Raw genomic sequence first — 25208 nt, forward strand, 5'->3', positions numbered from 1 at the left:
CCTAGTCGGAAAGCGGTTTCGGGACCTCTAAACTGAGTCACCAAATTATTTGAATATGATAATTATTGTCTAAAATATGTGAATATGAATGTATGAAAGTTTTAAGCTTCGATTTAGTTAATTGCTTGTGAATTTAGTTAATACGACTTATGTGTGACACTTGTGAAATGTGATAGGTTAATCTATAAGGACCTATTAAAGCATGTAGTGAAAACAATGGTTTTGCATGTCAAATACTCCTTTTTTTATACATAGTGGCCGGCCATGATGGTGCATATATTAGAATATGTAGTGAATCTTCATGAAATGGTCATTATTTTATGTAAAAGAAAGGGAATAAATAAAAGAAATACTAAGGATAATAAAAGAAAGAAAAAATGAAAGTGTGATGAAAACAAGAGAAGAAATCGGTTCTTCTTGGCCGAAATGAAAAGAGGAAGAAGGGATTGAAGCATTCGGTCATCTAAGGTCAATATTAAGGTAAGAAGTTTTGGTTAATTTTTGAAATATTAGTTAAATCCTAGTAAATTTCTAAGTTCCTTATTGGACCCATGTTAAATTTTTGATATTTGGTGAATGAATATGGGTTTCGGTCATGGTAGATAACAAGGAATGTGGTTGTTGTTCTTGTTAATTTGGATGAATTTTTGGTGGATAGGTGTTTGAATCAAACAAATGATCATGTGTGTACACTAGGTGCTAGTTGAGAAGAATCGGTCACTATATTGGAGGCCATTGCCGAATATGAACTTAGTTATTGTGAGTGATGAATGTGTTTTGAGTTGATGGAATAAAAGAATGCTTAAAGATGTGTTACAACAAATTATATGTTAAGCTAAGGTTGTTAAATTATCAATCTTTCTTCCTAGCCGAATATGTGTTTATAAAGTTGAGTTGTTAAATAGATTTTGAAGTTAGCCCATGCATTTATTTTTGAATTTAAGAAGAATGATACATTCGACTATGCTTTGATGTGCTTGGATTGTTGTTCATTGAGTAAATGATTGAGGAATGGTTAGAAGAATTTGAATGCTAAACTAGTTGATTTGTTTATAATGTCCGATTATGACCATTTATAGAGATGTGAATGAATTGTTGTTATGTGAATAAATATTTGTTTGATATATATATGTATTCGGCAATGGGATAAAATGTGTATTAAGGCAAGTTTCATGGTGATTATGCTTGTGATGTTGGGTTAATATTCGGCAATATGATTAAATTCATGTATAAGGAAGCATGATAAATTAAGTGGCTCTTTGCTTGTGAACGTGAATTAGATATAAATTAAATAAGCATGAGATCGAGTCATGGCATGAATTATTAAATATGATACATATTGAAATCTATTGTTTTAGATATAGATTAAATGATATGTGATTGCCAAATGTGATTGTTAAGTGAATAATATTAGTTAAGTACTTAAGCAAATCTATTGTTTTACTTAAGCTTAAGAGCAAAGAGGATCAAAGTCGGATAGGGGAAAAGAGAAAGTAAACGAATAGCCGTGGATATCTAGTCGTCGACCACTTCCGAGGTAAGTTTTAAGTGATTAAACGTTGAGTAAATTCAATCATAATAGGACATAATGAGTTGATTTAATAAGATATGATGTGGCCATGATATGTTTTAAACTCAAATGGTGAGTTCATAAGTGTTTGGACTTGGAAATTTAAGAGCAAATTGTAATATTTTGCTTAGGACAGCAGCAGTAACGTGATTTTAGAAAATCACCATAAATTTATGGTGTGGAATTATAGGCTGAATAAAATATGTAATCAAAGCTTAATTAGTCTAGTTTCTTATAAAAGAGACCGTGTGAGCAAAGAAATTTCCTATAAAGAGATATTTAAAGTTGAGTGAGATGGTGTCAGAATGACTCCGAAATCCCCTGTTCGGTTTTTAGAAAATCATTATAATTTGTAAAAAAATGGTTATAAGATAAAATTTATATGCTTAGACTCCTTAATGAGTCTAGTTTCAAATGAAATCAAATAGAACACATTTTGAATTCTGTACAATGAGAAATTTGATTCGTAGTGAAGAGTGGTCAGATTAGTCAAACAGTGAAATAGGGGAAACTTTAAGAAAAATCTGGTATTTATTGGCCAAACCTAAAATTCCGAAAATTTTATGGATGGAATATATATGAGTCTATATTCAGGGAAAATTAACGGAAATTGATTTTGAGTTTTTTAGCTCTAGTTATAAATAATTTAGTGACTATTGCTCAGGAAAACAGCTTGTAGTGAATATGTGAATTTGTTGTAAACATTGATGAAACTATTTGAGTTGCTTATAAGCTATTGCTGAAATTGATGCATAAGATATGTATATGTGGTAAAGCCGAATGGCTAATGTGAAATAAGTATGAGATATGTATATGTGGTAAAGCCGAATGGCTAATGCGAAATATATATATATATGAGATATGTATATGTGGTAAAGCTGAATGGTTAATGTGAAATATATATATGAGATATGTATATGTGGTAAAGCCGAATGGCTAATGTGAAATATGTATGAGATATGCGTATGTGGTAAAGCCGAATGGTCAATGTGAAATATATATATGAGATATGTATATGTGGTAAAGTCGAATGGCTAGTGTGAAATATGTATGAGATATGTATATGTGGTAAAGCCGAATGGCTAGTGTGAAATATGTAGGCGATGTGTGTATATTGTGGCCGAATGACCAAATGTGAAAGGTGTGTATTATTAGATATTTGATGAGGCAAATGAATTACAAATATGACAGTCGATGTGAATGTTGTAACATGTGATTAAATGTACATGAAACTTGGAAATATATTCCGGGTAAGACCCGATGACTACGTGTGGAGATTATGTCCGGGTAAGACCCGATGACTACGTGTGGAGATTTTGTCCGGGTAAGACCCGATAACTTCGTGTGGAGATTTCATCTGAGCTAAAGGTCTCGCCGATAATCCGAGTAGAGGTTAAAGCTATAAGACTTCGTAATAAGAATTGCTTATAAATATATTCAATGCGAAAGGTTAAACAGGTATGTACTCCAAGTTTATATGTGAGCTTGATTTGAACTATATCATAAGGTAGTTATGTGATGCATACGAGAGCAATCTATGAGACTATTCCTATGATTATGTGACATCGGATCAGTGTGAGAGGTTATGTGAAATTATACAATATATCTATGTCACATGAGCTCACTTTTACGTGAAAGTTTATCTGCCTATTGTATATGATGAGATGTGCATATTCGGTAAAGGGATGGTATGCTCGAAGGAAGAGTGAAATAAAAATACGAACAACTATGTTATAATTTGATTGTTATCTGTTGACACTGCTTAAAACTTACTAAGCATTGTAATGCTTACTCCGTTTACTTTGTTTTCTCTGTTTTATAGATCTCATTTCGAAGCTACAGGCTCGGGGATCGTCAGCAACTAGTCACACTATCACTATCCACTGCTTGTTACTGTTATGTTTAGAATTATTTTATGGCATGTATAGAATAGACCAGTGGCCGAAGAATATTTTGGTTAATGTATATAAGCCATGCGAAAATGACATCTTTTGAATGTGTACTTATAGAAGTTTAAATTGTATCCCTGACTGTCTTTAGTACTTATCTAAAGGAATGTTCAAAAAAAAAATTTACTGTTTTGATATGAGTTTCAAGTCCGGTAATGCCCCTTTACCTATTCCGGCGATGGATACGGGATTGGGGTGTTACACATAGGCCTTGCATGGTGCTACACAACACCAAAATATTGGCTCTTAAGTTAATTTTGTGCTTTCACGGCCCAAGAAGCTTTTACTTCACTCATCCCTTGATCCTACATCCAATGGGCCTATAAATCATCATCCTACACACTCAATTACAAAAATTAGAACTACCTAAGGCCTATGTCAGCCTAATAGGTCACAAACACTCATAAATCTGTTAAAAACACTTAATTTATTAACGTTTACTACCTAACTACTAAATACTAAAAATGAAATATTAAATACTAATATGGCTAGAAAACAAGCTCCTTAGGTGCGAAAATATACCAAATTAACTACTACATTTGACATCAGGTCAAATACCCCTACACTTAAGTCTTTTCTTGTCCTCAATCAAACTAAACAAAAAAAACAAAAATAATAGAAAACAAACTAAAAACAAGAAATAAACATACAAGAAAAGAAAATGTACTTGAGCTAGTTGATACAAGAAATTGGACAGAAACATATTAACAAGATAATGTAAACAAACATATAACTCTAGCATGAAACACAATTCATTCACAACTTCTAAAATTTAATGATTTAGTTCATTAAATTACAAAGCAAACAAATAAAAGAATATTAAGTATTGGTTTCCATCAAAACAGATATATAAATATACAATCATGTTCAAATGAATATAAGTGGTACAAATATCAAAACTTGACACAATGTCATCCATATAAAGTACTACCTAAGTCACAAAGGACTTTTTGGCTTGTAACGTTTTGGGGCTTAGATTGGTTCAGATTTCAAAAACATGCTCGACAAAATGGCTAAGCAAGAAAGTAGTTTGACACATTGTATTGTCCGTATACTCCCCCAATTTCGAATAGTCTTAGCACCTTATATCCACTTCTCTCACCTTTTTTATTTCTCCATTAAGGCATAGTATAGTATTCATGAGTATAATCATTAAATAGTCAAAAAGGTCCTCAAACAAAATAACTAAAAATAAAGAAATTATATAAAAAAATTATGTCAGAAAATTAGTGCACTATATAGCTTGTTTGTCTTTTGACTAGTATTATTTTACAAAGTAACCAATTTAGTTACAATTTTACACCATCGCAATCCCCGACAATGAAGCCAACAACTTGACCGCGCCCCGACGTGCATGTGTCGAAGCTTGTAAATCTGCAATTAAGTATATAAATTTGAAGTGCGGTATATGCAAGTATACAAGTCAAATTGTAGTATAGTTAGTTTACAACGAAACACTTGGAAAGTATTCTGTGGATTGTACCCAAAGGATTGCTATATGGGAGAAAATTATTACTAAATTAATTACCTGAAAATAATTACTAATCTAGTTGAGTTACAAATTAGTTGTGCAAATTCCAAATTAAGATAATAATCAAAATAATTAGATTAAACTAGCCTAAACTAACATATCAGAATTTCCTATTCCTTGTTTTAACGATGTGAGCTCCTACCCTAGAATCAATTGAAGCCCTAATTGTAATTAAACCACTAATTACCCCTAAAGGAGTGATTTATTACCCTTATCTAGGAATACCCTTTCGATCTCATCTTCACTAAGAGTTACTACCTAAGATACCCTTTCGGTCTCACTACTTAGCAAAAGTCTCCTAAAGGCTTGGCTAATAGGATACCCTTTCGATCTCACTTGTCTCGATATTCTACTAGGGTCATCAATCCTAGCATACTGAGATATTTGGTAGACTTGAATACATACCCACTTTTAGATAATTAATTACTTAACTGATTAATTAGTTAAGCAACCAAATCATGTGAGATAAGCATAAAGCACAAAATGAATTTCAATATTTATACAAACATTCAATTAACAATATTAACAAAAGAGAAATAAAAGAATAGGGAAAGAGAATGCTTATGAATAGATAGATATATAAGCACACTTTCGAAACAACCTTCGCTTGCAATCGTATCACTTTAGAATAGACAGATTCTGCTTAAGAAAACATGAAAAGAAAAACTAAAGAATTGAAAATTAAAATTCAAAATGCGAAAATATAATCAAGACTCCCCTCTAATTGTGGTTACAGATTTATATAGGAAAAAATCGAACTACTAAGATGTCCCTCTAATTAATATAGTAATTAGGGCTTTAAAACCCAAAAAAATACCTAAATTGCCCTTTTAAAATGCAACTGCCTCAATCTTGGAATTGTTGTGACGTCACAACATGGAGCTCTTGCTCGTTGCAATGTCACATCCTGTTTATGGATTTTCTATGTTTTGATGTTCGGTGTCGCAACTTCCATATCCTGATGTCATGACATTCACTCCTATGTCACTCTCGAGGCTATTTTCACTTCAATCTTTGATCTCGTGACTTCCATACTTCATTGTTGTGACTTTGGTAGCATTTTCAGCTTGAAGTTGCATCTTTAGCTCCCAAATCACCTTACATAACCACATAACCTTATTTAAGTATCAAAATATCATAAAAAACTATGAAAAAGCATAAAATACTATTTCAACTATAAAATCATAAATAAACTCTAAAACGACTCGATTTTAGGTCTTAAACTGGCTAAAGTTATGTAAAAAGAGAAATAAATAGTTGTGTAATTTTGGAAAACCAACAATCCCACCAAGAGACATGTTGTGACTACTTGTCATCTTTAAAGGAAATTTTTTTTGTTATATTGCATGATAATATGGACAACGTGCTCGGCCAACTATCATACGATTACTAGATAATTCTTCTTTATTTTAGGAAATCTCCTCGGTGAAATCCACATGACAACGTCTACCTTAGGACAGGTCCATTTCATTCCATCACAATAGATCATTAATGGCGACCATAGGTCTTGTTTAAGGACCCTTTCCCACTCAATCTTTTAAAAAAATGTAAGGTTTTTTAATATCCAGTTTCAATCATGAATGATTAATAATTGCATGATAAGTACATGCGACATTCTTTTCCTAAACAATATGGCATGCTTATCATACATATGCATGAAAATATGTTTGCGTCAAATAAATATCATTATGCTATGATATATAAAAGCATAAAATTAAAAGACTCTAATGAGCTAGAATTTCCATAATTTCATCCTATAAAAATAAAATTACAAAGGTTACCCCAAAGCATACTTTAGGTCTTCTAATTTACCACTACGGACTTCCGTTGTCGCATCAGCTTAAGTCATGTCGCCACTATCATAGCTGTTGGGATTCCATCGACCACCATTGGGCCTTCAACGAGCATTGTCACCGATCACTGCCAAGTTGCCTCTCACCATCGACCATAGTCGATTGCCATCGACCATTATCATCGATCACCATAGTCAACAATTGTCAACCACCACCATTAGACCACTAGCAACCTCCGTTGTCAGACCACCATCGATCTTTTGTTGGTTTTCTAGGTAGGGTTTGCATTGTCTCAATTAGCCTCAATGCGTCTCAGTTCTGCGGGTTTCGCCAAAAATATTGGTTACATAAGACTTAAGTCTGTTTCCGGCTCACATGTATTATTCTAAAAATATATAATAAATAAATACTATGTGGAGATGATAGTCCATGATATAATTGCATTTCCAATATATATTAAATTACATCCACTTTAATTTCTAAGAATCACAACTCTAGTGAATTTATTTTATCATATATATATAATAAAATAATAACATACATTTATTCACATATATATCCCAAAACATGTTGATAATTACAAGAATCTCACATCTTTTCAAAAATTAATCACATGTGAAGAAGTGAGAAAAATTTCGATATCCGCTTATACTATAAATATAGCACAATCTGGCTCTGATACCAATTATTAGAAAAAATCTTGTTCAAAAATGTTTTCTTGCACAGCGAAATAAAAATATTTTGAAAACCAAGTTTATTTGTGATATTTAAAATAATAAAATTTTTCCCGAAATAATACATGTGCTTTGAGCGAACTGAGAGCGAACTGTGTAATATCCTTAAACTGAGTCTAGTAGTTTCAGGTATATTTTTTAAGTTTTGAGTGTGAAACTAGAAATTTAATGGGTTCCTAGTAATTTTTAATTTACTTTAGGAGGTTAATTTAATCTAAAATCGATTAAACAATAATTCGAAAAAATAAAAAAATTTTGGAAAATTAATTTTAAAGTAATTAAATAATTATTAGTGAAAAAATAATTATTTGGGTGAAAAAAGAATTTTAAAATAATTTTTAATTGGGGATTAATTTGAGTTAAAATTAAATGTTAATTAAATTAGATTTAATTGTAAAATAAGAGAAATTCTGGAGTACTTATTTGGCAAATAAACCTTAAAATTCGGAATTTTGGAGGGAGAGGATCAATTGGTAAAGTAAGGGAAATGTGGGAGTAACCATTAGGCAAATTTCCCAATTTTTAAATTTCTAGTGGATTGTTTCAGTTTTAAATACAATACATCTAGCCTACTTTTCACACTATTTACATCAGATTAGAGAGCTATAAAATTCATTTTCTTTGCATGGTTTTAAAGATCTATTATTAGAGAATAGATCGAACCAATTTTCTTCTCAAAATACTCTCTCAATTCACCCAAAATTATTCTCAAAAGTAGCCAAAAATATTCTGAAATTTCTCCAGCTTCTTAAATCAATATTTCAATCAACGAATTTAGACCGAATCAAATGTAATCTTCAATCCTAAACTTATTTTTATGAAGATTAGAAACATTTTTACATGATTTGAGAGTAAATGAAATGATTTTTATCCAAGAACACATGGTTCTTTAATGGTGGATCTTGAATTTTGAGAGGAAATCCACAAATAAATGGATGGTTCAACTCAAAATGGATTTATTAAAAGGTTTTTGGTCTTATTTATCAAGATTAAACATGATTTGTGAGGTAATTCGAAGAAATCCGAATTTCATCATCTTCATAAACCGATTTTTCAAATTTTTGTGAAATTGATTTAAACGTGAAATTGATGCTTAGTATATGTGTATTTGGTCTAGTATTGATGTTTGGAAGGGATTAGGAAGGCTAGAGAGATTGATTTTGTGAGAAATCTAATTTTCGACTTGATGTTACAAGTCTGGCAAAGTATCTTTGTGAGAGAATTTCAATTAGTATAGTTAATTAAAATTTGTGTTTATTATAGCATTGGAAAGGTGGTAATGTTTACTTTACCTCTATTAAAGCTTCGTATCTTGAAGAGGATCGAGATAACCAAAATTGAAGCTTGGAATTTCTTAGTTGATCACTTGTTATGATAGAATAAAATTTTGTAACGAGTGTTTCTAAGGGCGATTTGGCAAATTGACCCTCAATTAATTATGATTGAATAGTTGGTTTTGCAAGATTGGTATTAAATGTGCAAAAATTTGAATTTGTATTGAGAAATGGTTAGTAAGCTTTGGGTGGTGTTTGTGCTATTTAATTAAATTAATTTTAGGGATGATTTAAAACATGTATACTGAAATTTTTTATCATGATATGTTGGTGTTACAATTGGTAATTAAATATGGGAAGTTGGTAAATAATTTCTTCATTTAATTGGATGCTAAATGGCTATATTACAAGTTACACAAAAGCATCTTGTCACATTAAATTAAGCACAATAATGACTGATTTATATGCTATGTTTGACTAAATATATTGGCAACGTGCATGGTGGATCCATTAGATGTAGTTGGCACAGCATAGGATTTGTGGGTACTTACGTTTATTTATGACATTGTCAGCATATGGCTCTTGGTGGATTGATTTGTTTGGAGTATATAAGGCAGTGTTGAGCATGAGTCTCCACTCAATGGGTTATTTGAGGCGCTATAAGGGAGCGTGTGCTTCGGGCCACTCAACTCGGTGGACTATATTTGATATTTGTGGGAGTTCGAAGATCCATTTATCTGATATATGATTATGTGATTAATTCGTGAGAAATGAATGCCAATATATTTTTGTGTGATTCTTGCTATATCAATTGATGATTGAAAGCCATGAATAATTGATTTTGTTGAAAATGCTTATGGAAATTAAATTGACATGTTTAATTATTTTAGCTGAAAATTGGCGAATGATTGGGTGTGAATTAAGCATGAATTGAATGTTAATTTACTGGTCATTTCTATTAACATTCACTGAGCTTTTTAAAGCTCACACCCTCACAATTCGTGCAAATAATTGGAAAGCTTGAGGAGCTAAAGAGCTGATGAGCCGAGTAAGAGAGTTCCAAGAAATATAAGTTTGGTAGAGACTTTAATACACATTTTAGAGACTGTAATCGGGCATTGTGGAACTCCCAGGAATTAGTTTGATTTTGGTTGTAATTGGACTTTGGACTTTGGACATTGGATATTTATTTTGGATGGTTTTATAATAACTTTAAGGCATGTTTGAGTTTAATTATTGAATGATTTACGGTGCATTGTTGCTTGATAACACGATGTGTGAAGCATGAAATTTATACTAACGATTGTTTAAATGAAGCTTCAATGTATTGGTTTACTAGCGACTAAGGTACGCGACTTTTTGATTTATTCGATGTTTGATGTGCATGAAATTAATTTTTTAATTCTATTTAATTGAGGCCTAATTGATGTCAATAAATTCAATTGAAGGTGTATATATATGTATGTTAATTAATCGTAGTTAAATCGGGTTTAATTGGCCACTAAAATATGCAAAATTGGGTTTTAAAATGAGTTCTTCACAAAAATAGGTGCAGTGATTTTCACGCGGGTGTGTACCTGTCCACACGGGCGTGTAAGGGGTAACACACAATTGTGTGGTTAAGTGACACTGGCGTGTGGAAACTGAAGCTATCACACACGGTCATTTAATGACACATGGTCTAGGTGACACGATTGTGTGGTTTTGGGGGGGTTTGAATTTTTATCTTTTTAAATTGATATTATAATTTGTTTAACTTACAATTTAGTCCTGAAAATTAATTAGTCTAACTAGAGCCCTAGATGATAAGGAAACTTGGTAAAATTCTAGAATTAGTCTCATAATGGGTAAAATTCAATAGAAACATACTTAATTTGGAATTTGAAATAGGTCATGATAATTTTTATTTGTTACAATTTAGTCCGTAATAGTAAAACTTGAATTAAACATAGCAAACGAACTCAATTTAAGCTAAAATTCTTAGGCTTGCATAATTTTGACTAAAAGAAGGTTGGTAAACATTTAGATCTAAAATCAAATTAGTTTTACCATATGTGGTAAAATAATGAAAATGCCCTTAGGTTAAATTACCCAAAAAAGTTTAAATTGGCTCATAATTTGCTTCCGTGTTAATAAATAATTAATATCCAGATAAGATTAAGGTCTTATAAGGTCGGGGTTTGTCTTGGGTGGTCGTTAGCCGAAGAGTCACTTAGGTGGCTACTGTAACGCTTCGAATTTGGGCCAACCCATCCCGATCGGGTTTGGGATGTCACAAGATGGATCCTAGATATTCTTTGACTTTCAACCAAGTGGTCATCTTTGCTATTCTCAAACCACGAACTACTTCAAGTGTTGGCTCGAACAATTTTGAATCAAACACAGAACAAAAAATAATCTTCTTGCTTTCAATAAGAAAGTAAATATCTCTCTCAATAGAAACCGGTAGAATTGTTCTCGGAAAATAGAATTTGTACTTAGAAATAAATTCTCACTATTTTCGGTCAGAATAACAATATCTCAAAGTTGTATATAACTTATTCTATCTTTAGCCCTATCGGTGCCATCACTTTATAGAGAGAGAAAGTGAAACCTAAGTTGAATTAGTATAATGTAATAAATGTCTATTTAATAGAAAAATAATCTCCTAGTTGAATTAGGAGATAGGGGCGGCTAATAAGGTATGCTTCTCCTCATATGTATGATGATGGAGATTCAGGCCTCCCCTATATTAGGTCTAATTATTATGCTTCCTGAACTTTTAACCCAACACTTTATAATTTAATCCAACCAAGTACATATTTTTTTATTTCCCAAAATAGACATTATTTATTAAATTAATTTAAATTAATTAATTTTTCAAATAAATAATTTTCTCAACCCAAATCTAATTCTTTTAAAATCATTACAACTTTACCATAAAAGAATCTATAAGAAAATATATTTAATTTCTACCTTCAATGGATTCACAATGACTAATTAATTTAATTTCATTTTTTAACTTCAATTATAATAATTCGAAAAACTTTAAATTAACTCTTAGGTCATTTTCATACTTACTAAAAAATCACTTTCATTTTCGAATATAACTCATTTCTTTAACTTTATCATTCATACCCATTTATGTTCATTTGATTCATTATGCAATTCATTTTTGTGTTAAGGAGCTAGCAGAGGGACTGATTGGATATGTGTGATTAAAGCTCAGATAATTTATAATTAAGTTCCAACTTTCCGTCTGTTAATTATAAACTCATTTAGTCACAAAGTCATTACACTATAATATCATAACCGAGCTCTCCCCAATTATATACCATTGCAAAAGCTATTCGATCAGTGCTCGTCTAATGACCTTATCATAAGTGCATTACCCTTATAAGATATCTATAATGTTTTTGAGATAAATTCATTCTCCCAATATGATAATATTTTATATCATGGTAACCATTACGTCTTCCTTCATGAAAAGTCAATTACTATCAAATTGTAATTAAGTCATTTATCATAAAGACAAACAACTCGTGATCACGTTTACTTTTTATCTATCATGTAATGCCAATGAGAGGATAACATTTAACCATGTCTTGGGCTATGAAATCCACTATTGTGAATTATACTACATATCGCAAAAGTCGTATACCCAACGCACCAATTTTTGGTTTCTTATCTATTTGACTTAGGCTTTTACTTACATCAAAGTATACGAGTCACGCATATATAATTCATCATCCATTAAATATTAAGGTATTACACTCTATGAACCTCACAAGTGAATAAATCCATAAACAGATTCAAGATCTATTCTACATGGGTTATGTTCGATACATTGTTAGTCTAGTTAGTCTTATCTATGTCTCTATCTTTTAGGAGTTATCCGCTCCGATACCCAAGATAAAGCATTTCCCCAATTAGGATTGATAGATGACATATTAGTCTTTTAATCAATTTGCTCATTTTCGATTAGACTAAGGATATGTTCAGGTTCATCTACTAATATAAGTTTTCTTTCTATATTACGATCCAACCACGTAATACCACTTAGTATTAGTTAAACATTAGATAACTTGTGAGCTAATATTTACTTCCATTTTGATTTGCATGCAAAAACCATTGCAGACAATATACAAAGGGTATTAATTTAATTTATGAATAATTTTATTAAACTATTTTGTTCGAAAAAATGCAAGTGCATATAAACGAAAATACTACACTAAGGGCACAACAAAAGCAGGTTGCATTGGTGATATGATACAAGACAAGATATGTTTAAGCCTATTGGCAAGCACCTTAGCCAAATATTGTAAATAACATTACATAATGCAATAGAGCACAAATCTTTCAAGCAATCAAGATTATCCTTCTTTGGAATAAGCACCAGCATAGTATTACTGTGACAGCCCAAAGTTGACCCTAGTCGGGAAGTGGTTTTGGGACCGCTAAACCGAGTCACCGAAATGTTTGAATGTGATACTTATTGTGTAGAATATGTAATTATGAATGTGTGAAAATTTCAAGCTTCAATTGGGTTGATTTCATGTGAATTTAGTCAATAGGACTTATGTGAGAAAATTCTAAAATGTGATAGGTCAATGTGTGAGGACCTACTAGTGCATGTGGACAAAGGGGGGACTTGCATGTCAAATTCCCCCCCCTAATGAGTAGTGGCCGGCCATGACAAGGAAGGATGGGCAAAACATGTCATGAAACATGTTTTGTTAGTGGAAGAATAAAATAAGGAGTATGGGTAATAAAGAAATGGAAAACAAAAGAAAAAAAATGTGTGTGTGGTGTTTGTCCCCCCCATTGCCGTGAGCTAAACAAGAGAAAGGGGGAATTTTGTTCATCCTTTTCTCATCTTCATGCTTGCCAAAAACTAGAAAGAAAAACAAAGAAAAATTTTCTCATCCTTTGGTTCATCCTTGGCCAAAAATTTTAAGGAGGAAAGAAGAAGAAAGGTGAAGAGATTCGGCCATGCATGTAGCTAGGCTAAGCTCAAGAGCAAAGGGGAAATAAAACCGATAAAGGGAAGGAAAAAGTGGTTGAATAGCTAGCGGAATCGTTCGACAACACCCGAGGTAAGTTCTTGAGTAAGAGAGCTTAAATTTCGATGTGATTAAATCATGCTCTATGTGTGGCTATTGAGCCGAATGTGCAAGGACAATATGTGCCTTGTGTTTGAGTTTCGTAAACGAAAATGAAATATGAATGTGCTATGAATTATTGTTAGATGTGCATGATTAATTGAATGCTGTCCGGGCTAAGTCCCGAAGGCTTTGTGCTAAGTGAATATATCCGGATTAAGATCCGAAGGCCTTTGTGCGAGATACTAAATCCGGGTTAAGTCCCGAAGGCTTTGTGCTAAGTGAATATATCCGGATTAAGATCCGAAGGCCTTTGTGCGAGATACTAAATCCGGGTTAAGTCCCGAAGGCATTCGTGCGAGTTATTAAATCCGGGTTAAGTCCCGAAGGCATTCGTGCGAGTTATTAAATCCGGGTTAAGTTCCGAAGGCATTCGTGCGAGTTATTAAATCCGGGTTAAGTCCCGAAGGCATTCGTGCGAGTTGTTAAATCCGGGTTATGTCCCGAAGGCATTGTGTGAGTTACTAAAACCGGGCTATGTCCCGAAGGCATTTGAACGAGGAGCTATATCCGGTTAAATCCCGAAGGTACGTGATTTGGTAATGAATGAGCTTGCTGTAAAATTCCAGCGAATACTCGAAAAACATCCCAATATGGGGATATGTTACGTATGTGTTGAATTTAATCGAGCCCTTACAAATAAATGTTCGCTCAGTTGATAAACGAGCTACCGGCCTTCGGCCAAGTTAGTTTATTGTGTATGTACATAAGGGTTGTTAATGTTGTGAAGCAAGTTTGATATCGGTAAATTGCGTATTATGAAATATTCCGTTTAGCTAAATGTGTGCTATTCTTTGTGCATGCTGGAATTCCTTGCTCAAACTTACTAAGCATAAATTGCTTACTCGTTACATTGCTCCTCTGTTTTATAGATTTTTGGTTCTCCAGCTATCGGACTCGGGATCTTGAAGTCGAAGTCGCCCACACTATCAAAGGCTCTTTTGGGTACTATTTTGGTTGAATTTTGTTATGGCATGTATAGGACTACCCATTGTTGTCTTTCGAGTACTTTATGAAATGTATAAGTGTACAGCCATGCGAAAATGGCTTGTAGAAGTGGAGTATGGCATTAGACCATTCGTATTTGTGAATGTATAGATGGTTTCATGATGTAACTATGTTGGAATGGAAGTGTTGAGCAAATGATCAGCCACTAGAATGGCTAAGTATGATCATATGTGGGCTTATGTATGACAAGGCCCTAGTTGGTCCATGAAACCCCAAATTAGGTAAGGTTCACTTTGAAAACAGAAGCTGATAGCAGCAGTGGTGTGGATTGGAAAAATCACAAGAATTCGTAGGAGTGGAATTAAATAGTGAATAAATTATGTAATCGAACCTTGATGAATCTACTTTCATATGGAAGTAACGAAACAATTATAGGAACAGTACAGAAAGAGATATTCGGGTTCTTGTGGAACAGGGCCAGAACAGTTTCTGGATTCACTGTTCCGCCTTTGGAAATTCACTATAAATTGACCAGAGATAATTAGGGGTCATACCATATATGTATGGATTCCTCTCTGAGTCTAGTTTCCATAGAAACAAACGGCATCAGTATTGAAGCTCTGTGCAGAGAGATATCCCAGTCGTAATGGGAAAAGGTCAGTGTAGTCGACCCCTGTAACATGGGAGACTTTGACAAATAAACTGTACTAATTGGCCCGACCAAAAATTCTAGAAAAAAATCCATAGGTGGGGACATGAGTCTAGTTTCAGGGAAAAATCACAAAACTGATTTTTGAGTTGTGAAACTCAAGATATGATTTTTGAAGCGACTAGTACTCAGACTGGGCAGTGTCTGGAAAATTTTTTTCAAAGTTTGTTAACATCTCGTGTCCGACTCCGGTGTCGGTCTCGGGTTCGGGGTGTTACATTTTATTGGTATCAGAGCTACGGTTTAGTCGATTCTAGGACTACCGTAATGTTTTGGGTCTAGCTATACATGTCATTTTATGTGATTACTTGATAGTGTGGTGATTTCCGACAATTGTAAATGTGTTTATTTATAGTAATGGATCCCGATCGTGACCGAGAGGTAGCTGATGATCTTGAGAGTGTAGCGCCTGCTCCCGCACAAGGGACAGTGCCGGCAAACTCTCAACCTAATGCTAGTAATCAGAATGATGAAGCTAGACAAGCATTCTATAGCGTGATGAATGATTGGTTTAACCAATACATTCGAACTAATATGGCTGTTCCACAACCTCCATTCCCGAACAAATACTACCCCCGCACCTACAATACCACCGGTAACGGACCAAATAAGGTCACATAAGCCCCAGTTGACAGAATCCGAAAACATGGGGCTACTGAATTTAAGGCTATGGATAGCGATGATGCCGAGCAAGCTGAATTTTGGCTGGACAACACTATCCGGGTACTCGATGAGCTATCTTGTACACCCGATGAATGCCTAAAGTGTGCTATCTCCTTGCTACGTGATTCTGCCTACTATTGGTGGAGTACTCTGACTTCTATTGTGCCCCGAGAGCAAGTAACTTGGGAGTTTTTCCAAACTGAGTTTCGGAAAAAGTATATCAGTCAGAGATTTGTTGATCAAAAACGGAAGGAATTTCTTGAGCTTAAGCAAGGCTCCATGTCGGTTACTGATTACGAGCGAAAATTTGTTAGACTTAGCAAATACGCTCGGGAATGTGTTTCGTCCGAAGCTGTTATGTGTAAACGCCTCGAGGATGGGCTGAATGAAGATATAAAAATGTTCGTTGGCGTTCTTGAAATACAAGAGTTCGTGGTACTTGTTGAACGAGCTTGTAAAGCCGAAGAGCTTAGAAAAGAAAAGCAAAGAGTTGATGAGGGAACTGGAGAGTTTCGTAAAACATCCTCGGGGAGGTCTCTTCAACAGACATCGAAGAGATTTCGAGATGATGCGGGCCAGTTTAGAGGCACTTCGGGCCTTTTTGGACGAGATCGTGATCGACCCCCTGTGGGTACACGAGGCACTTCGGTCGCCAGTGTTGGGAATGAACGTCGAGACAGGACGAAATGCCGATATTGCGGTAAATGGCATTCGGGGAGTTGTAGATTTCCTGACCGCTCCTGTTACAAATGCGGATCAGTGGACCACTTCATTAAAGATTGCCCGAGGTTGTCGGGACAGAATGCAAATCAGAGTGGGAGACCGGGTGCTACCACTGCTCGAGGTAGACCATCTGGAAATATGGGCAATGCTGGTGGTGGTCAGAGAGGATCTAGAGATGATATAACCAGATCCGAAGCCCGTGCGCCTGCTAGAGCTTATGCTATACGTGCCCGCGAGGATGCTTCTTCGCCTGATGTTATTACCGGTACATTCACCCTCTTTGATACTAATGTAATTGCTTTGATTGACCCCGGTTCTACTCATTCTTACATATGTGAAACCTTAGCATCCAGTAAGACTTTACCTATTGAGTCTACTGAGTTCGTAATTCGGGTGTCAAATCCCTTGGGTCGTTACGTGCTTGTCGACAAAGTGTGTAAGAAATGTCCCCTGGAAATTCGAGGTTCCTGTTTTCCATCGGACTTGATGCTTTTGCCGTTTGATGAATTTGATGTTATCCTTGGGTTGGATTGGTTGACCGCGCATGATGCGATTGTGAATTGCAAGAGCAAGACTATTGATTTGAGGTGCGCAAATAACGAAGTAGTCCGAATTGAGTCTGCGGACTTGGAGGGGATGCCAGCTGTAATATCAGCAATGTTGGCACAGAAATATGTAAAAAAAAGGGTGCGAAGCATACCTTGCATATGTGCTTGATGACAAAGAATTAGAAAAGAAACCCGAATCAGGTAAAGAGTTTGTCATTTATAGTGACGCATCCCTACTTGGGTTGGGTCGCGTATTGATGCAAGAAGGTCGAGTCGTGGCCTATGCGTCGAGACAATTGAAGCCACACGAGAGGAATTATCCGACCCATGATCTCGAACTAGCTGCCATCGTGTTTGCTTTAAAAATATGGTGACATTATCTGTTTGGTGAGAAGTGCCATGTATTTTCGGATCACAAAAGTCTCAAATATTTGATGACTCAACGAGACTTGAATCTGCGACAAAGACGTTGGCTTGAGTTGTTGAAAGATTACGAGCTTGTCATTGATTACCACCCGGGAAAGGCTAACGTGGTTGCGGACGCCTTAAGCCGGAAGTCATTGTTTGCTTTACGAGCGATGAATGTGCATTTGTCTGTTCTACCAGACAGTGTGTTAGTAGCTGAATTAAAAGCTAAACCATTATTGACTCACCAAATTCGTGAAGCTCAGAAAGTCGATGATGAATTGGTTGCAAAACGGGCTAAGTGTTTTCCGAACGAGGAATCGGAGTTTCAAATTGATGATGATGATTGTTTGAGGATCAGAAATCGTTTGTGTGTTCCAAGGAATTCGGAACTCATTTCGATGATTCTGAACGAAGCCCATTGTTGCCGAATGTCAATTCACCCGGGGAGTACGAAAATGTACAACGATTTGAAACGTCAATTTTGGTGGCATGGTATGAAACGGGACATCTCCGACTTTGTTTCGAGATGTTTAATATGTCAACAAGTGAAAGCGAAACATCAAGTGCTTTCAGGATTACTCCAGCCGATCATGATACCCGAGTGGAAATGGGATCGAGTCACAATGGACTTTGTGTCCGGACTGCCCTTGTCAGCAAGTAAGAAGGATGCGATATGGGTTATTGTTGATAGACTGACTAAGTCGGCTCATTTCATCCCCGTACGTACGGATTTTTCATTGGATAAACTAGCTGAATTGTACGTTTATCAAATTGTGAGATTATACGGGGTACCTGTTTCTATCGTGTCGGATAGAGATCCGAGATTCACCTCACGATTTTGGAAGAAATTGCAAGAAGCTCTGGGTACTAAGCTGCATTTTAGCACTGCTTTTCACCCCCAAACCGATGGTCAATCCGAGCGGATAATTCAGATACTTGAGGATATGTTGAGATGTTGCATCCTCGAGTTCAGTAGTTTATGGGAACGGTATTTACCTTTGATTGAATTCGCTTACAACAATAGTTTTCAATCAAGTATTAAGATGGCACCTTATGAGGCTTTGTACGGTCGTAAATGCCGTACACCATTGTTTTGGACCGAGCTCGGTGAAAGCAAAATTTTCGGAGTTGATTTGATTAGAGATGCTGAACAGAAAGTAAAGGTAATCCGTGAAAGTCTGAAGGTATCCACGAATCGTCAGAAATCGTACGCAGATTTGAAACGAAAAGACATCGAGTATCAGGTGGGAGACAAAGTGTTCCTTAAGGTTTCACCTTGGAAAAAGATACTCAGGTTCGGCCGTAAGGGCAAGTTGAGCCCAAGATTCATTGGGCCGTACGAAATCTCCGAACGAGTTGGTCCAGTTGCGTATAGATTGATTTTGCCCCCGGAGCTTGAAAAGATTCATGACGTCTTTCATGTTTCGATGCTTCGACGCTATCGATCTGATCCATCGCACATAATTAGCCCATCGGAGGTTGAAATTCAAGTCGACATGAGCTATGAAGAAGAACCGATGCGTATCCTAGCTCGTGAAGTGAAGGAGTTGCAAAACAAAAGAGTTCCGCTAGTAAAGGTGTTATGGCTCAAACTCGGGATCGAGGAGCTACTTGGGAGACCGAGAGCTCGATGAAAGAACGATACCCAAACCTATTTACCGGTAAGATTTTCGGGGACGAAAATTTCTTAAGTGGGGGAGAGTTGTGACAGCCCAAAGTTGACCCTAGTCGGGAAGTGGTTTCGGGACCGCTAAACCGAGTCACCGAAATGTTTGAATGTGATACTTATTGTGTAGAATATGTAATTATGAATGTGTGAAAATTTCAAGCTTCAATTGGGTTGATTTCATGTGAATTTAGTCAATAGGACTTATGTGAGAAAATTCTAAAATGTGATAGGTCAATGTGTGAGGACCTACTAGTGCATGTGGACAAAGGGGGACTTGCATGTCAAATTCCCCCCCCTAATGAGTAGTGGCCGGCCATGACAAGGAAGGATGGGCAAAACATGTCATGAAACATGTTTTGTTAGTGGAAGAATAAAATAAGGAGTATGGGTAATAAAGAAATGGAAAACAAAAGAAAAAAAAATGTGTGTGTGGTGTTTGTCCCCCCCATTGCCGTGAGCTAAACAAGAGAAAGGGGGAATTTTGTTCATCCTTTTCTCATCTTCATGCTTGCCAAAAACTAGAAAGAAAAACAAAGAAAAATTTTCTCATCCTTTGGTTCATCCTTGGCCAAAAATTTTAAGGAGGAAAGAAGAAGAAAGGTGAAGAGATTCGGCCATGCATGTAGCTAGGCTAAGCTCAAGAGCAAAGGGGAAATAAAACCGATAAAGGGAAGGAAAAAGTGGTTGAATAGCTAGCGGAATCGTTCGACAACACCCGAGGTAAGTTCTTGAGTAAGAGAGCTTAAATTTCGATGTGATTAAATCATGCTCTATGTGTGGCTATTGAGCCGAATGTGCAAGGACAATATGTGCCTTGTGTTTGAGTTTCGTAAACGAAAATGAAATATGAATGTGCTATGAATTATTGTTAGATGTGCATGATTAATTGAATGCTGTCCGGGCTAAGTCCCGAAGGCTTTGTGCTAAGTGAATATATCCGGATTAAGATCCGAAGGCCTTTGTGCGAGATACTAAATCCGGGTTAAGTCCCGAAGGCATTCGTGCGAGTTATTAAATCCGGGTTAAGTCCCGAAGGCATTCGTGCGAGTTATTAAATCCGGGTTAAGTTCCGAAGGCATTCGTGCGAGTTATTAAATCCGGGTTAAGTCCCGAAGGCATTCGTGCGAGTTGTTAAATCCGGGTTATGTCCCGAAGGCATTGTGTGAGTTACTAAAACCGGGCTATGTCCCAAAGGCATTTGAACGAGGAGCTATATCCGGTTAAATCCCGAAGGTACGTGATTTGGTAATGAATGAGCTTGCTGTAAAATTCCAGCGAATACTCGAAAAACATCCCAATATGGGGATATGTTACGTATGTGTTGAATTTAATCGAGCCCTTACAAATAAATGTTCGCTCAGTTGATAAACGAGCTACCGGCCTTCGGCCAAGTTAGTTTATTGTGTATGTACATAAGGGTTGTTAATGTTGTGAAGCAAGTTTGATATCGGTAAATTGCGTATTATGAAATATTCCGTTTAGCTAAATGTGTGCTATTCTTTGTGCATGCTGGAATTCCTTGCTCAAACTTACTAAGCATAAATTGCTTACTCGTTACATTGCTCCTCTGTTTTATAGATTTTTGGTTCTCCAGCTATCGGACTCGGGATCTTGAAGTCGAAGTCGCCCACACTATCAAAGGCTCTTTTGGGTACTATTTTGGTTGAATTTTGTTATGGCATGTATAGGACTACCCATTGTTGTCTTTCGAGTACTTTATGAAATGTATAAGTGTACAGCCATGCGAAAATGGCTTGTAGAAGTGGAGTATGGCATTAGACCATTCGTATTTGTGAATGTATAGATGGTTTCATGATGTAACTATGTTGGAATGGAAGTGTTGAGCAAATGATCAGCCACTAGAATGGCTAAGTATGATCATATGTGGGCTTATGTATGACAAGGCCCTAGTTGGTCCATGAAACCCCAAATTAGGTAAGGTTCACTTTGAAAACAGAAGCTGATAGCAGCAGTGGTGTGGATTGGAAAAATCACAAGAATTCGTAGGAGTGGAATTAAATAGTGAATAAATTATGTAATCGAACCTTGATGAATCTACTTTCATATGGAAGTAACGAAACAATTATAGGAACAGTACAGAAAGAGATATTCGGGTTCTTGTGGAACAGAGCCAGAACAGTTTCTGGATTCACTGTTCCGCATTTGGAAATTCACTATAAATTGACCAGAGATAATTAGGGGTCATACCATATATGTATGGATTCCTCTCTGAGTCTAGTTTCCATAGAAACAAACGGCATCAGTATTGAAGCTCTGTGCAGAGAGATATCCCAGTCGTAATGGGAAAAGGTCAGTGTAGTCGACCCCTGTAACATGGGAGACTTTGACAAATAAACTGTACTAATTGGCCCGACCAAAAATTCTAGAAAAAAATCCATAGGTGGGGACATGAGTCTAGTTTCAGGGAAAAATCACAAAACTGATTTTTGAGTTGTGAAACTCAAGATATGATTTTTGAAGCGACTAGTACTCAGACTGGGCAGTGTCTGGAAAATTTTTTCAAAGTTTGTTAACATCTCGTGTCCGACTCCGGTGTCGGTCTCGGGTTCGGGGTGTTACAATTACTTAACAAAGCCGAAAAAGAACAACGATTAAGCCAAGAAACACATTTATCAAACATATCCCACCCAAAAAGTGACCAACATTTCTGAAAGAAATTTATCAAACATATCCCTTCCCAAAATTGACAAACATTTCTGAAAGAAAGTCGGATACATACCATCGGCTATGAGTTTTATCATGATGCATCCCCATTATTGCATTATAGTATTCATCATCTCAAAATGAAGCTAGAAGAGACTCATTTTGACTATGGTTCACAAATGTAGGTAAATAACAGAAAGTAAGAAAATTAGAAACAAATAACTAGAGAAAAGGCTTTAAAAATACCTTAAAACAATATTGCACATCTCATTAGTACCAGTGCACAACCTACCCCCCTCATCCATAAGACTATGCACATAATTAATCCTATGACACTTGAGCATGAAAGTATTTTGAATTAGCATCCCCCTACTTCATCCAAAAAACCTTTGGTCGATGTTTCCAATAAATAGATTCTTAAGCAAGTAGTTTATTTAACTCAAATCGCAACTCTGAAAACTGCACATTACCAGGTTGTTAGATATACATATCATCAATATGCGTTTTAAGTAGGAAATTCGACCTCCAAAATTACAGCTCAACTCCTTCCACATTAACAAATTTGAACCCAGAAACGAAAGCTTGGTGAAAACATCCGATGACTGGCACATATTATAACTCGAAGCCATAACATCATAAAAATCACTTTCAGCCAGCCAAGTATTTTCAAATTGAAAAACACTTTGGACGTCGAGCCTGCACGAAATCACTAGCTACAAGCATGATTGGGTTATGGCCATAAGTTGACCCAACTAAATTCAATAGTTTATGAAACGAAAACATACCCAACCATCTAGATGTCATAAAGGCTTGATCCAACCGTTCCATCACCAGATTGCCAAAGCTCCTCCCATGCTCCTACGTATACCCAAACCCTAAAAAAAGGATCTCAGATAATTAACAATCAGAAATACAGTCATAAAACTCACCAAACAATGCAAAGGATAAACGAAACCACCCTATTTATCATCAGTAGACAAAAAGTTATTATAATCGCCGATACAAACCTTAAGGCGAATAAGACCGGGAAGCTAAAGAATAAAGAAGGTTACAACTTGCACTTCTATGAGAAGCCTCAAGGCACCCATAAAACCCCGTAAACCTCCATCTAGTTGTCACAAAATTTTCAACAATAACATCAATGAGATTCAAAGAAAAAGAATCAACAGAAACAATATCAAAAATGTTCCACAAGAAAGCCCATCCACCACTACGACCCATAGAATCGACAGTAAAGTTAGAATAAAAACCTCACAAACTACAAACCTCCTCCATTTTATTATTATTAATTAAATTTTGAACAAAATAAAAGAAAATTGGGCTTATCTAAGCACACCAATTCTCTTAAAGCTAAAATTTCTCATGGGTTGCCCAAATCCCAACAGTTCCAAGAAATACAAATCATAGTTGATGGCGGGCCTCATGCTAGAGATCGGTCGATGATAAAGTATTAACAGGACACTCAGTCGAAAAAATCGAAGTAACACCCAACCCACCTAAATGATGTAATTGTTCATCCTTTCCAATAATCGCTTTTTTTTATCCTTTTTTTGGATTCATCAACATCCATTACTTTAGACTCTTTTCGCCTAATTTCAAGCCCATTCGTTAACACCCCAAGAACATTTAGGTATTTCTCCTACAAAGTTTCCACCCCTTGTATATCAGCATCATTTTCAAATCTTAATTTTTTTTGTAAATTAAACAAAGGATTACATAGAAATATTCATAATTGAGTTATCCGAAGAAAAGGCTTCTTTTAAAATCTCCTTAAACTCTATCAGAGGTTCCTCGAACATATGCAATACTTCACTTGATAGAGCCATTTTTGATAAAGCATCTACTATCTGATTAGTCTCTCTAGGAATGCAACGTAAGGACCATTTCCTTTTAGAGGCTAGGATTTGTTGAATTCTCCTTATTAGCGTGCTTTTAGGTCCTACTAGTGAATTGTCATTAATAAATATGACATTCCCTAGATTATCCGACTGAATGATGACCTTATCATATCCTTATTTCTGGAGTAGAAGTAGTTCATCCAGTAAGCCCCAAAGCTCAGCATCAAATCATGATTTTTTAGCCATACTAACTTGTACATGCGATAGTTTAGGAAAGGACAAACATTTATTCCCAAATTTTACGTTATTACTTTAATTAGTGGATGTTTGACCCAGTGACACCTTAGAGATAGAATTAGCCATTTCTTGACTCCTAGAATCATGCCATCATTGAGTCGACTGCCCCTACTATCCCTACCACTATCAGCGAGCCTCAGCCCTTATCTCTTCTGGCCATTAATGCACCACTTCCCCTTCTGGATAATCAAGGAGCTTACAACAATTCATCTCGTTGTGCTCGATTCACCCACAAAGATAATGTTGGAAAAAAATTTGGTTCCAAAATGGTTTTCTCGCACAGCAAGAAAATAAAAATTTGAAATCCAAGTTAGTTTGGGATATTATAACAATAAACATTTTCCCGAAAAGTACTTTGCTTTGAGCGAAATGGATCTTAAAATTTCCTGACTTTCAACTGAACAACATTCTCCGTTATTCTCATACTACGGATCCTTCTGAGTGTGGACTCGAACAATTATGAATCAAGCATATAATTAGAAATAATTTCCTTATTTTTTAGTAGGGAAGCAAATCTCTCTCTTATAGAAACTAGAAGAATTATTATTCTAAGAAAATAAAATTTATACTAAGAAATAAATTCTAACTATTTTTGGACAGAATAACAATATCTCAAAGTTGTGTATTTTTAACCCTACCAATGCCATCTATTTATAAAAAGAGATAGAGGAACCCTATTTGAATTAGTAGAATAAAAACAATATATATTTTCTAGTTAAATTAGGAGAGAGGGAAGGCAACCCTGGTGC

At 35.5% G+C, this 25208-nt stretch overlaps 1 long non-coding RNA gene across 1 annotated transcript; it reads right to left on the reverse strand.

Moving 5' to 3' along the window:
* Positions 1 to 22634: 22634 nt before the first annotated feature.
* On the reverse strand, positions 22635 to 23482 carry LOC107896169 (uncharacterized). Its single transcript, XR_001683626.2, has 3 exons — positions 23332 to 23482; positions 23110 to 23199; positions 22635 to 23020 (listed from the first exon to the last, which is right to left on the reverse strand). It is a non-coding gene; the product is annotated as an uncharacterized lncRNA (long non-coding RNA).
* Between the last annotated feature and the right edge of the window lie 1726 nt (positions 23483 to 25208).

This window comes from Gossypium hirsutum, chromosome A10, assembly GCF_007990345.1.
Source record: "Gossypium hirsutum isolate 1008001.06 chromosome A10, Gossypium_hirsutum_v2.1, whole genome shotgun sequence".
NCBI lineage: Eukaryota > Viridiplantae > Streptophyta > Magnoliopsida > Malvales > Malvaceae > Gossypium > Gossypium hirsutum.